Source organism: Oncorhynchus nerka, linkage group LG16 (assembly GCF_034236695.1).
Source record: "Oncorhynchus nerka isolate Pitt River linkage group LG16, Oner_Uvic_2.0, whole genome shotgun sequence".
Classification (NCBI taxonomy): domain Eukaryota; kingdom Metazoa; phylum Chordata; class Actinopteri; order Salmoniformes; family Salmonidae; genus Oncorhynchus; species Oncorhynchus nerka.
Window position 1 is genome coordinate 38,835,226 of NC_088411.1, and position 10,618 is coordinate 38,845,843.

Here is a 10,618-nt window from a genome sequence, read left to right on the forward strand (position 1 = left end):
AAAGAGTACCATCTGCACTGTTATTTCAGTTATTCTGACTACTCTCTCATCATTGATTTAATTAACTTATTTCAGCAGTTTGAGGGTTTTCTGTATAGTTGTCTAATGTTGGTGAGGAATATTATTCAGTTTTAGTGTTACTCCCTCAATCACTATGGTAAATATACACGTTTTCCTTGATTATACAAAGCTGAGATTTACTTTGAAGTCCAAAGTTTTGGAATACAGGTGAAATCAGTTACTGACACAGACATGGTGGCGTAGCAGGAAGATCAGAATGCCGTGAACACACTTAACCAACAAGGTATTTTACCAAATAGGGCTATCTTCTCTATACCACCCCTACTTTGTCACAACACAACTGGTTGTCTCAAACGCATTCAAAAGAAAATAAATTCTGCTAATGTAATTTTAACAAGGCACACCTGTTAATTGAAATGCATTCCAGGTGACTACCTCATGAAGCTGGTTAAGAGAATGCCAACAATGTGCAAAGCTGTCATCAAGCCAAAGGGTGGCCACTTTGAAGAATCTAAAATATTTGTTTAACACTTTTTTGGTTACAGCATGTTTCCATATGTGTTTTCTTTTCATAGTTTTGATGTCTTGACTATTATTCTACAATGTAAAACATAGTCAAAATAAAGACAAATCCTGGAATGAGGAGGTGTGTCCAAAGGGAATAGGGGGCATTTTATATTTGTAATAGAAAAGGCATTGTAGCTTTTGTATTAAGCGCATGCCTTTACAGAGGTACATATTAGTTGCTAGGGCACAATATGTGTAGTTTTATCTGTCTAGTTACTTCATATTCTGATCGCTGACTGAATGATACACTGTGTTGCTTATGTATTGTTTCCCTGGTAACAGCATGGATGGAGGGGGGGGGTGGAGCGATGATTTCTGAGGTGAAAGGCTAACAGAAGTGGTTCTCTCCACACACGTCTCAACCCTTAACACAGATCATGTTCAAATGCTGTGCATATAGGCTACCGTTTATATATCTGCATCGAGGAGGCTGCTGGGAGGAGCTATAGGAGGACGGGCTCATTGTAATGGCTGGAGTGGAATGAATGGAACGGAGCTAGATTAAACATGCATGATTGCTACCCTTCCAGCTATGATTACAATGAGCCCGTCCTCCTATAGCTCCTCCCAGCAGCCTCCTCTGATCTGCATATCAAGTTGTTGGTACTGTATGTTGAAGCAGATACCTTGGTGTTCTCTGACTAACACATTGCAAAGTCAAACACAGACACTTTGTGTTATATTACTGTCCTTTTTCAAATGCTGTCACGGCCGTTGGAAGATCTGGACCAAGGTGCAGCGTGGTGAGCGTACATATTCCCTTTTATTTATATGATGTGACAAAAGCAATAAAGAATTTTAAAAAACAACTGTGAAGCTTAAGGCTATAGTGCCAACAAACAAAGACAACTTCCCACACAGAAAGGAGGGAAAATGGCTACCTAAGTATGGTTCCCAATCAGAGACAACGATAGACAGCTGTCCCTGATTGAGAACCATACCCGGCCAAAACATAGAAACACAAAATCATAGAAAACAAACATAGAATGTCCACCCCGAATCACACCTTGACCAAACCAAATAGAGACATTAAAAGGCTCTCTATAGGGGAGGGTCTGGGTGGGCATCCATCCGCGGTGGCGGCTCAGGTGTGGGACGTAGACCCCGCTCCACCTCTGGCTCACCCCGCTTTGGTGCCTCTGGTGTGGGGACCCTCGCCGCCGACCCCGGACTGGGCACCCTCGCTGCTGGCCCCGGACTGGGGACCCTCGTTGCAGGCCCTGGACTGGGGACCCTCGTTGCGGGCCCCGGACTGGGCACCCTCGCTGCAGACCCCGGACTGGGGACCCTCGTTGCAGGCCCCGGACTGAAGGATGTAGCTGTAGGCGCCAGACTGGAGACCGTCGCTGGAGGCTCCGGACTGGAGACCGTCGCTGGAGGCTCCGGACTGGAGACCGTCTCTGGAGGCTCCGGACTGGCCCGTGGAGCAGGCACCGGACTCACCAGGCTGACGAGACCTACTGGAGGCCTGGTCCGTGGAGGAGGCACGGGATGAACCAGGCTGGGGAGACCTACTGGAGGCCTGGTCCGTGGAGGAGGCACGGGATGAACCAGGCTGGGGAGACCTACTGGAGGCCTGGTCCGTGGAGGAGGCACAGGATGACCCATGCTGGGGAGACCTACTGGAGGCCTGGTCCGTGGAGGAGGCACGGGATGAACCAGGCTGGGGAGACCTACTGGAGGCCTGGTCCGTGGAGGAGGCACGGGATGAACCAGGCTGGGGAGACCTACTGGAGGCCTGGTCCGTGGAGGAGGCACAGGATTGACCGGGCTGTGGGGGAGCACTGGAGATCTGGTGCGTAGCCTTGGTACCACTCTTCCAGGCTGAATGCCCACTCTAGCCCGGCACCTCCAGAGCGCAGACACAGGTTGAACTGGGCTGTGGGGGAGCACTGGAGCTCTGGTGCTTAGCACTTGCACCGCTCCTATTGGCTGCATGCCCACTTTAGCCCGGCACGTGCGGGGAGCTGGAACAGGCCGTGCTGGGTTCTCCTGGCGAACTGGAGAAATCGTGCCTAGAGCCGGCGCAGGACTCACCGGGCTGTGGAGGTGCACTGGAGGTCTGGAGCGCCAAGCTGGCACAAGACCTGCAGGGCTGGGGAGGCGCACAAGAGGCCTGGTGTGTGGGGCTGGCACAGTCTTCACCAGACGGCTAGCATGCACCTGAGGACGAGTATGGAGAGCTGACTCAGGTGACATCGAATTGAGGACAAAAAATGTTTTGGGGCTGCCTCTGCTGGCCATACTGCTTGGTCCTTTGGTGGTGGGAAGTTCGGTCACGGCCGTTGGAAGAACTGGACCAAGGTGCAGCGTGGTGAGCGTACATATTCCTTTTTATTTATATGACGCGACAAAAGCAATAAAGAATTTTAAAAAACAACCGTGAAGCTTAAGGCTATAGGGCCAACAAACAAAGACAACTTCCCATCCAGAAAGGAGGGAAAATGGCTACCTAAGTATGGTTCCCAATCAGAGACAACGATAGACAGCTGTCCCGAGAACCATACCCAGCCAAAACATAGAAACACAAAATCATAGAAAACAAAATATAGAATGCCCACCCCAAATCACACCTTGACCAAACCAAATAGAGACATTGAAAGGCTCTCTACCGTCAGGGCGTGACAAATACACAATATAAACACAACCTCCAAAAAGATCCCGTTCAAATACAACGTAGGTCGTTCATAGACCCCTCTGCTCTGCTCACAGAGACAAGCAGTGATGGAATCAGTGCATTGGTATTAATAAAATAATAACCTCTTCCCTCTTCCTTTCCCCCTCTCCTCCTCTTCCCCCTCCCCCTCCTCCTCCTCCCCTTCCATCTTACTTTCCCTCCTCCTCCTCCTCCTCCTCCTCCACTTCCCTTTTCCTTTCCCTCCTCCTCCTCCCTCTTCCTTTCCCTCCTCCCCCTCCTCCTCCTCCTCCTCCCCTTCCCTATTCTTTCCCCCTCCTCCTCCTCCTCCTCCTCCTCCTCCCCTCTTTCTTCCCCATCCTCCTCCTCCTCCTCCCCTTCCCTCTTCTTTCCTCCTCCTCCTCCTCCTCCTCTTCCCTTTTCCTTTCCCTCCTCCTCCTCTTCCCTCTTCCTTTCCCTCCTCCCCCCTCCTCCTCCTCCTCCCCTTCCCTATTCTTTCCCCCCCTCCTCCTCCTCCTCCTCCTCCTCCTCCCCTCTTTCTTCCCCATCCTCCTCCTCCTCCTCCCCTTCCTCTTCTTTCCTCCTCCTCCTCCTCCCTCCTCTTCCCTTTTCCTTTCCCTCCTCCTCCTCTTCCCTCTTCCTTTCCCTCCTCCCCCCTCCTCCTCCTCCTCCCCTTCCCTATTCTTTCCCCCCCCTCCTCCTCCTCCTCCTCCTCCTCCCCTTCCCTCTTTCTTCCCCATCCTCCTCCTCCTCCTCCCCTTCCCTCTTCTTTCCTCCTCCTCCTCCTCCTCCTCCTCCTCCCCTTCCCTCTTTCTTCCCCATCCTCCTCCTCCTCTTCCCTCTTCCTTTCCCATCCTCCTCTTCCCTCTTCCTTCCCCATCCTCCTCCTCCTCCACTTCCCTCTTCCTTTCCCCCTCCTCCTCCTCCACTTCCCTCTTCCTTTCCCCCCCCTCCTCCTCCTCCTCCTCCTCCTCCTCCCCTTCCATCTTACTTTCCCTCCTCCTCCTCCTCCTCCTCCACTTCCCTTTTCCTTTCCCTCCTCCTCCTCCCTCTTCCTTTCCCTCCTCCCCCCCCTCCTCCTCCTCCTCCTCCCCTTCCCTATTCTTTCCCCCTCCTCCTCCTCCTCCTCCCCTTCCCTCTTTCTTCCCCATCCTCCTCCTCCCCTTCCCTCTTCTTTCCTCCTCCTCCTCCTCCTCCTCCTCTTCCCTTTTCCTTTCCCTCCTCCTCCTCTTCCCTCTTCCTTTCCCTCCTCCCCCCCTCCTCCTCCTCCTCCCCTTCCCTATTCTTTCCCCCCTCCTCCTCCTCCTCCTCCCCTTCCCTCTTTCTTCCCCATCCTCCTCCTCCCCTTCCCTCTTCTTTCCTCCTCCTCCTCCTCCTCCTCCTCCCCTTCCCTCTTTCTTCCCCATCCTCCTCCTCCTCTTCCCTCTTCCTTTCCCATCCTCCTCTTCCCTCTTCCTTCCCCATCCTCCTCCTCCTCCACTTCCCTCTTCCTTTCCCCCTCCTCCTCCTCCACTTCCCTCTTCCTTTCCCCCTCCTCCTCCTCCTCCTCCTCCTCCTCCTCTCCTTCCCTCTTCCTTTCCCTCCTCCTCCTCCTCCTCCTCGCCTTCCCTCTTCCTTTCTCCCCTCCTCCTCCTCCTCCTCCTCCCCTTCCCTCTTTCTTCCCCATCCTCCTCCTCCTCCCCCCTTCCCTCTTCTTCCCCCTCCTCCTCCTCCTCCTCATCCTCCTCCTCCCTCTTCCTTCCTCCTCCTCCTCCTCCACTTCCCTCTTCCTTTCCCCCCTCCTCCTCCTCCTCCTCCCCTTCCCTCTTCCTTTCCCTCCTCCTCCTCCTCGCCTTCCCTCTTCCTTTCTCCTCCTCCTCCTCCTCCTCCTCCTCCCCTTCCCTCTTTCTTCCCCATCCTCCTCCTCCCCTTCCCTCTTCTTTCCCTCCTCCTCCTCCTCCTCCTCCTCCCCTTCCCTCTTTCTTCCCCATCCTCCTCCTCCCCTTCCCTCTTTCTTCCCCATCCTCCTCCTCCTCTTCCCTCTTCCTTCCCCATCCTCCTCCTCCTCCACTTCCCTCTTCCTTTTCCCTCTCACCCTCCTCCTCTAGTCTCTGCCCACCTCCCTCTCTTCACCCTCCCCACCATCCTCCTACCCACTTTCCTCATCCCTCCCTCCATCCCAGACTCAGATAAGTCCCCTGGGGGTGATGGAGCGAGAGGGCCTGCGGCTGCAGACTTGGAGCCCAGGTTTAACTAGCCCCTCTGGAGCACAGGTCATTCTCCACCTGGGGAGCTGCAGCTGGTTCTGTGGAGCCGATCATTACCACACCCTGGTTTCACTCCCTACCTCTCTTTCCCTCCCTCTCTTTCCCTCCCTCCCTTTCCCTCCCTCTCGTTCTCTCCCTCTCTTTCCCTCCCTCCCTCTCCTTCTCTCCCTCCCTCTCTTTCTTTCCCGCTCTCTCTTGCTCTTTTACTCTCTCGCTCTGTCTGTCTTTCTTTCTCTCCATCGTCTTTCCCCCTCCCTCCCTCACTCATTCTCCCCCTCCCTCTCTCAATCTTCTATCGCTTTACCCCTCCATATCTCTCGCCAGTCTCTCCTCCCCTCTCAGGCTATCCCCTCCCATCACTCCCCTTCCCTCTCTCTTTTCTCTATTTCCTTCTTTCTCTCTTTTCTCTATATCCCTCTTTCTCTCTCTTCTCTATTTCCCTCTTTCTCTCTCTTCTCTATTTCCCTCTTTCTCTCTCTTCTCTATATCCCTCTTTCTCTCTCTTCTCTATTTCCTTCTTTCTCTCTCTTCTCTATATCCCTCTTTCTCTCTCTTCTCTATTTCCCTCTTTCTCTCTCTTCTCTATTTCCCTCTTTCATTCTTTCTCTCTCTTCTCTATATCCCTCTTTCTCTCTCTTCTCTATTTCCCTCTTTCTCTCTCTTCTCTATTTCCCTCTCTCTCTCTTCTCTATTTCCCTCTTTCTCTCTCTTCTCTATTTCCCTCTTTCTCTCTCTTCTCTATTTCCCTCTTTCTCTATATCCCTCTTTCTCTATCTTCTCTATTTCCCTCTTTCTCTCTCTTCTCTATTTCCCTCTCTCTCTCTTCTCTATTTCCCTCTCTCTCTCTTCTCTATTTCCCTCTTTCTCTCTCTTCTCTATATCCCTCTTTCTCTCTCTTCTCTATTTCCCTCTTTCTCTCTCTTCTCTATTTCCATCTTTCTTGCTCTCTTCTCTATATCCCTCTTTTTTTTTCTCTTTCTTGCTCTCTCTCTCCATCTTCTCTCGCTTTCTCTTTTTCTAGCCAGCTGCTCTGGAACAGTCCCAGTGAAGCCTCCACTATGTGGGTGTACAGCTTTTCTCAGTAGGAAAACATCTAAAAATAACCCATATATTTAATTAAAGAACACAGACAAGAATACATACCTCTATGTCTAAAGTTAAACCATACATCCCAGAATCTGAAATCTGATGCATTGCACCAAATAGCTAAAAAAGTTCATGCTCATCTCCAGTCCTTAGACATATAACATTCCTCATACATACACCAGCTTAGTCATGGGTAGTGGACATGTAATGGTGTTGTGTACACAGGCAGTCAAGCTGTGTATGTTAACACGTCATTAGGAAGCTGTCGTCAGCTGCTCTGTTGTGTTAATCCTCTACTAATGTGCTGTATATAAATGTATGTCCCAACATTGCACCCTATGCCCTGTGTAGTGTACTACTTTTGATAGGGGCCCATAGGGCTCTCGTCAAAAGTAGTGCACTACCTAGGGAAAAGGGTGCCATTTAGGACTTGGGGATTATCTCTCTGAAATGAGATGCTTCACAATGATTTACTAACTGAGTCTTTCACCAAGTCATTTCACCGTAGGCCTTCAGGGTAATCAGAATCAGACATTCTTCATTTGGAGGAGACATGCAGTGAGTTTAATATAATGGAAATTTAAAATGATAATTATTGTAGTTTATTATGAAAAATCATTTGGTTGCACTTCAAATGGGGAATATTAAATCTTGGGTCAATATTATGTAATGTCAAAGTGATTTTGAGTTGAGTGTTGATAGGCAGCTCCAGTTAAATGTGTGCTAATTTCTGTCTATGTTCTTCCCTCAGTGTATATCTTACCACAGAAGTGACGTCCCAATTGCACCCTAAATACCTTTACGGAGCACTACTTTTTGACCAGGGTTCTGGTCAAAAGTAGTGTACTATGTAGGAAATAGGGTTCCATTTGGAACGCATAGGGTTCCATTTGGAAGCAATAGGGTTCCATTTGGAAGCAATAGGGTTCCATTTGGAACGCAGTGTGAGCTCCATCGCCCCCTGATCGCTTGAGTTAGAAACTCTTATTTATAACACGCACAATGGCTGCTGTGAGAAACAGTCATCGTCACCATTGCATTATATAAAGGCTATTAAACTCCTACTTACACAGTATCGTATACCGCAGCCTATTTCAATAGGTCTAGCAGCATTGAGACCATGATAAACCTATACTATTACTTGGTCATGTCGCCTTAATGGACATATTGTGCACTGCAGCTGCTCTTCTCTTAGGTCTAATTGCTTAAGTAAATACACTATACCAGCAGTATATGAAATATTTGAAAGGTGCCGTCTGGGATCTAGGAATCTATATCTGTATACCAGAACAAGCAGAGGGGCTGACATTTTGCAACAATAAAAAAACGCCCAGATTGTAGCTTTAATAGACATCCTAATAGTTAAACCTCCTTCTGGTAAATGAAAAGACGAGTAAAGGTGAGGTAGTTTCTCTGTGGGTAAACAGATAGCTGTAGTGGAGAGAGACCAGAACAGATAGCTGTAGTGGAGAGAGACCAGAACAGATAGCTGCAGTGGAGAGAGACCAGAACAGATAGCTGCAGTGGAGAGAGACCAGAACAGATAGATGCAGTGGAGAGAGACCAGAACAGATAGATGCAGTGGAGAGAGACCAGAACAGATAGCTGCAGTGGAGAGAGACCAGAACAGATAGCTGCAGTGGAGAGAGACCAGAACAGATAGCTGCAGTGAAGAGAGACCAGAACAGATAGCTGCAGTGGAGAGAGACCAGAACAGATAGCTACAGTGGAGAGAGACCAGAACAGATAGCTGCAGTGGAGAGAGACCAGAACAGATAGCTGCGGTGGAGAGAGACCAGAACAGATAGCTGCAGTGGAGAGATACCAGAACAGATAGCTGCAGTGGAGAAAGACCAGAACAGATAGCTGCAGTGGAGAGAGACCAGAACAGATAGCTGCAGTGGAGAGAGACCAGAACAGATAGCTGCAGTGGAGAGAGACCCGAACAGATAGCTGCAGTGGAGAGAGACCAGAACAGATAGCTGCAGTGGAGAGAGACCAGAACAGATAGCTGCAGTGGAGAGAGACCAGAACAGATAGCTGCAGTGGAGAGAGACCAGAACAGATAGCTGTAGTGGAGAGATACCAGAACAGATAGCTGCAGTGGAGAAAGACCAGAACAGATAGCTGCAGTGGAGAGAGACCAGAACAGATAGCTGCAGTGGAGAGAGACCAGAACAGATAGCTGCAGTGGAGAGAGACCAGAACAGATAGATGCAGTGGAGAGAGACCAGAACAGATAGCTGCAGTGGAGAGAGACCAGAACAGATAGCTGCAGTGGAGAGAGACCAGAACAGATAGCTGTAGTGGAGAGAGACCAGAACAGATAGCTGTAGTGGAGAGAGACCAGAACAGATAGCTGCAGTGGAGAGAGACCAGAACAAAGGCCACATGGTGTGTTCCCTATGGGACAGGAGGGCTTCTTAAAGAAAAACTAACAGGTCTGTGAGAGCCGGAATTCTTACTGGCTGGTAGGTGATCAAATGCTTATGTCATGCAATAAAATGCAAATTAATTACTTAAAAATCATACAAATGTGATTTTCTGGATTTTTGTTTTTGATTCCGTCTCTCACAGTTGAAGTGTACCTATGATAAAAAATTACAGACCTCTACATGCTTTGTAAGTAGGAAAACCTGCAAAATCGGCAGTGTATCAAATACTTGTTCTCCCCACTGTACAGCATTACTTCTGACCTGGGCCCATTTGGGACGCAGCCTGGGTTGCCTGGGGTTGGTCTGTATCTGTGCAGTGGTCCAGATTACACAGCATGCTTTTTTTATGGATCTGAGCCTAGTGGGGGGTCTCTATCTTTGGGATGGGATCTGAGACAGACCGGATCGATACACAGTGGGGAACAGAACACAGCGATACACAACAGACCTCAACTCGGAATAGATGGATACAAACTGGTATAATCCAATAATCTCTCTCTCTCTCTCTCTCTCTCTCTATTTTTCTCTCTCTCTCTTTTTTAAATCTCTCTCTCTCGCTCTCCCTCTCTCTTTCTCTCTCTTTTTCTCTCTCCCTTTATCTCTCTCTCTCTCTAGAATTTGCATACCTTATCTCTCAAAGTTGAGACATTTGCATAATTACAGCGTCTTGCCCTCAAATTATGTCATGTCCATAAATACTTTATATTTGGTGCATTTTCTGTCACAACAAGTAGTAATGTATTCGACGATGAAAAGCTTTATATAAAATGCAGGTATTATCATGATTATTATATTCATGAATAATGTTATATTCATTATACAGAAGCCTGTTTCTGCTTCTGAAACTGCTTCTGTGCACTTAGTTCCCAGCTGAACATGGTTTTCAAAGGCCAAACCTCTCTGCTCATCTTACAGTGTCTAGGCCAGGGAATTTAGACAGGAGAGCCCATAGTACAGTGTCTGGGCCAGGGAATTTAGACAGGAGTGCCCATAGTACAGTGTCAGGGCCAGGGAATTTAGACAGGAGAGCCCATAGTACAGTGTCTGGGCCAGGGAATTTAGACAGGAGAGCCCATAGTACAGTGTCTGGGCCAGGGAATTTAGACAGGAGAGCCCATAGTACAGTGTCTGGGCCAGGGAATTTAGACAGGAGAGCCCATAGTACAGTGTCTGGGCCAGGGAATTTAGACAGGAGAGCCCATCTTACAGGGAATTTAGACAGGAGAGCCCATAGTACAGTGTCTAGGCCAGGGAATTTAGACAGGAGAGCCCATCTTACAGGGAATTTAGACAGGAGAGCCCATAGTACAGTGTCTAGGCCAGGGAATTTAGACAGGAGAGCCCATCTTACAGGGAATTTAGACAGGAGTGCCCATAGTACAGTGTCTGGGCCAGGGAATTTAGACAGGAGTGCCCATAGTACAGTGTCTGGGCCAGGGAATTTAGACAGGAGAGCCCATAGTACAGTGTCTGGGCCAGGGAATTTAGACAGGAGAGCCCATAGTACAGTGTCTGGGCCAGGGAATTTAGACAGGAGTGCCCATAGTACAGTGTCTAGGCCAGGGAATTTAGACAGGAGAGCCCATAGTACAGTGTCTAGGCCAGGGAATTTAGACAGGAGAGCCCAT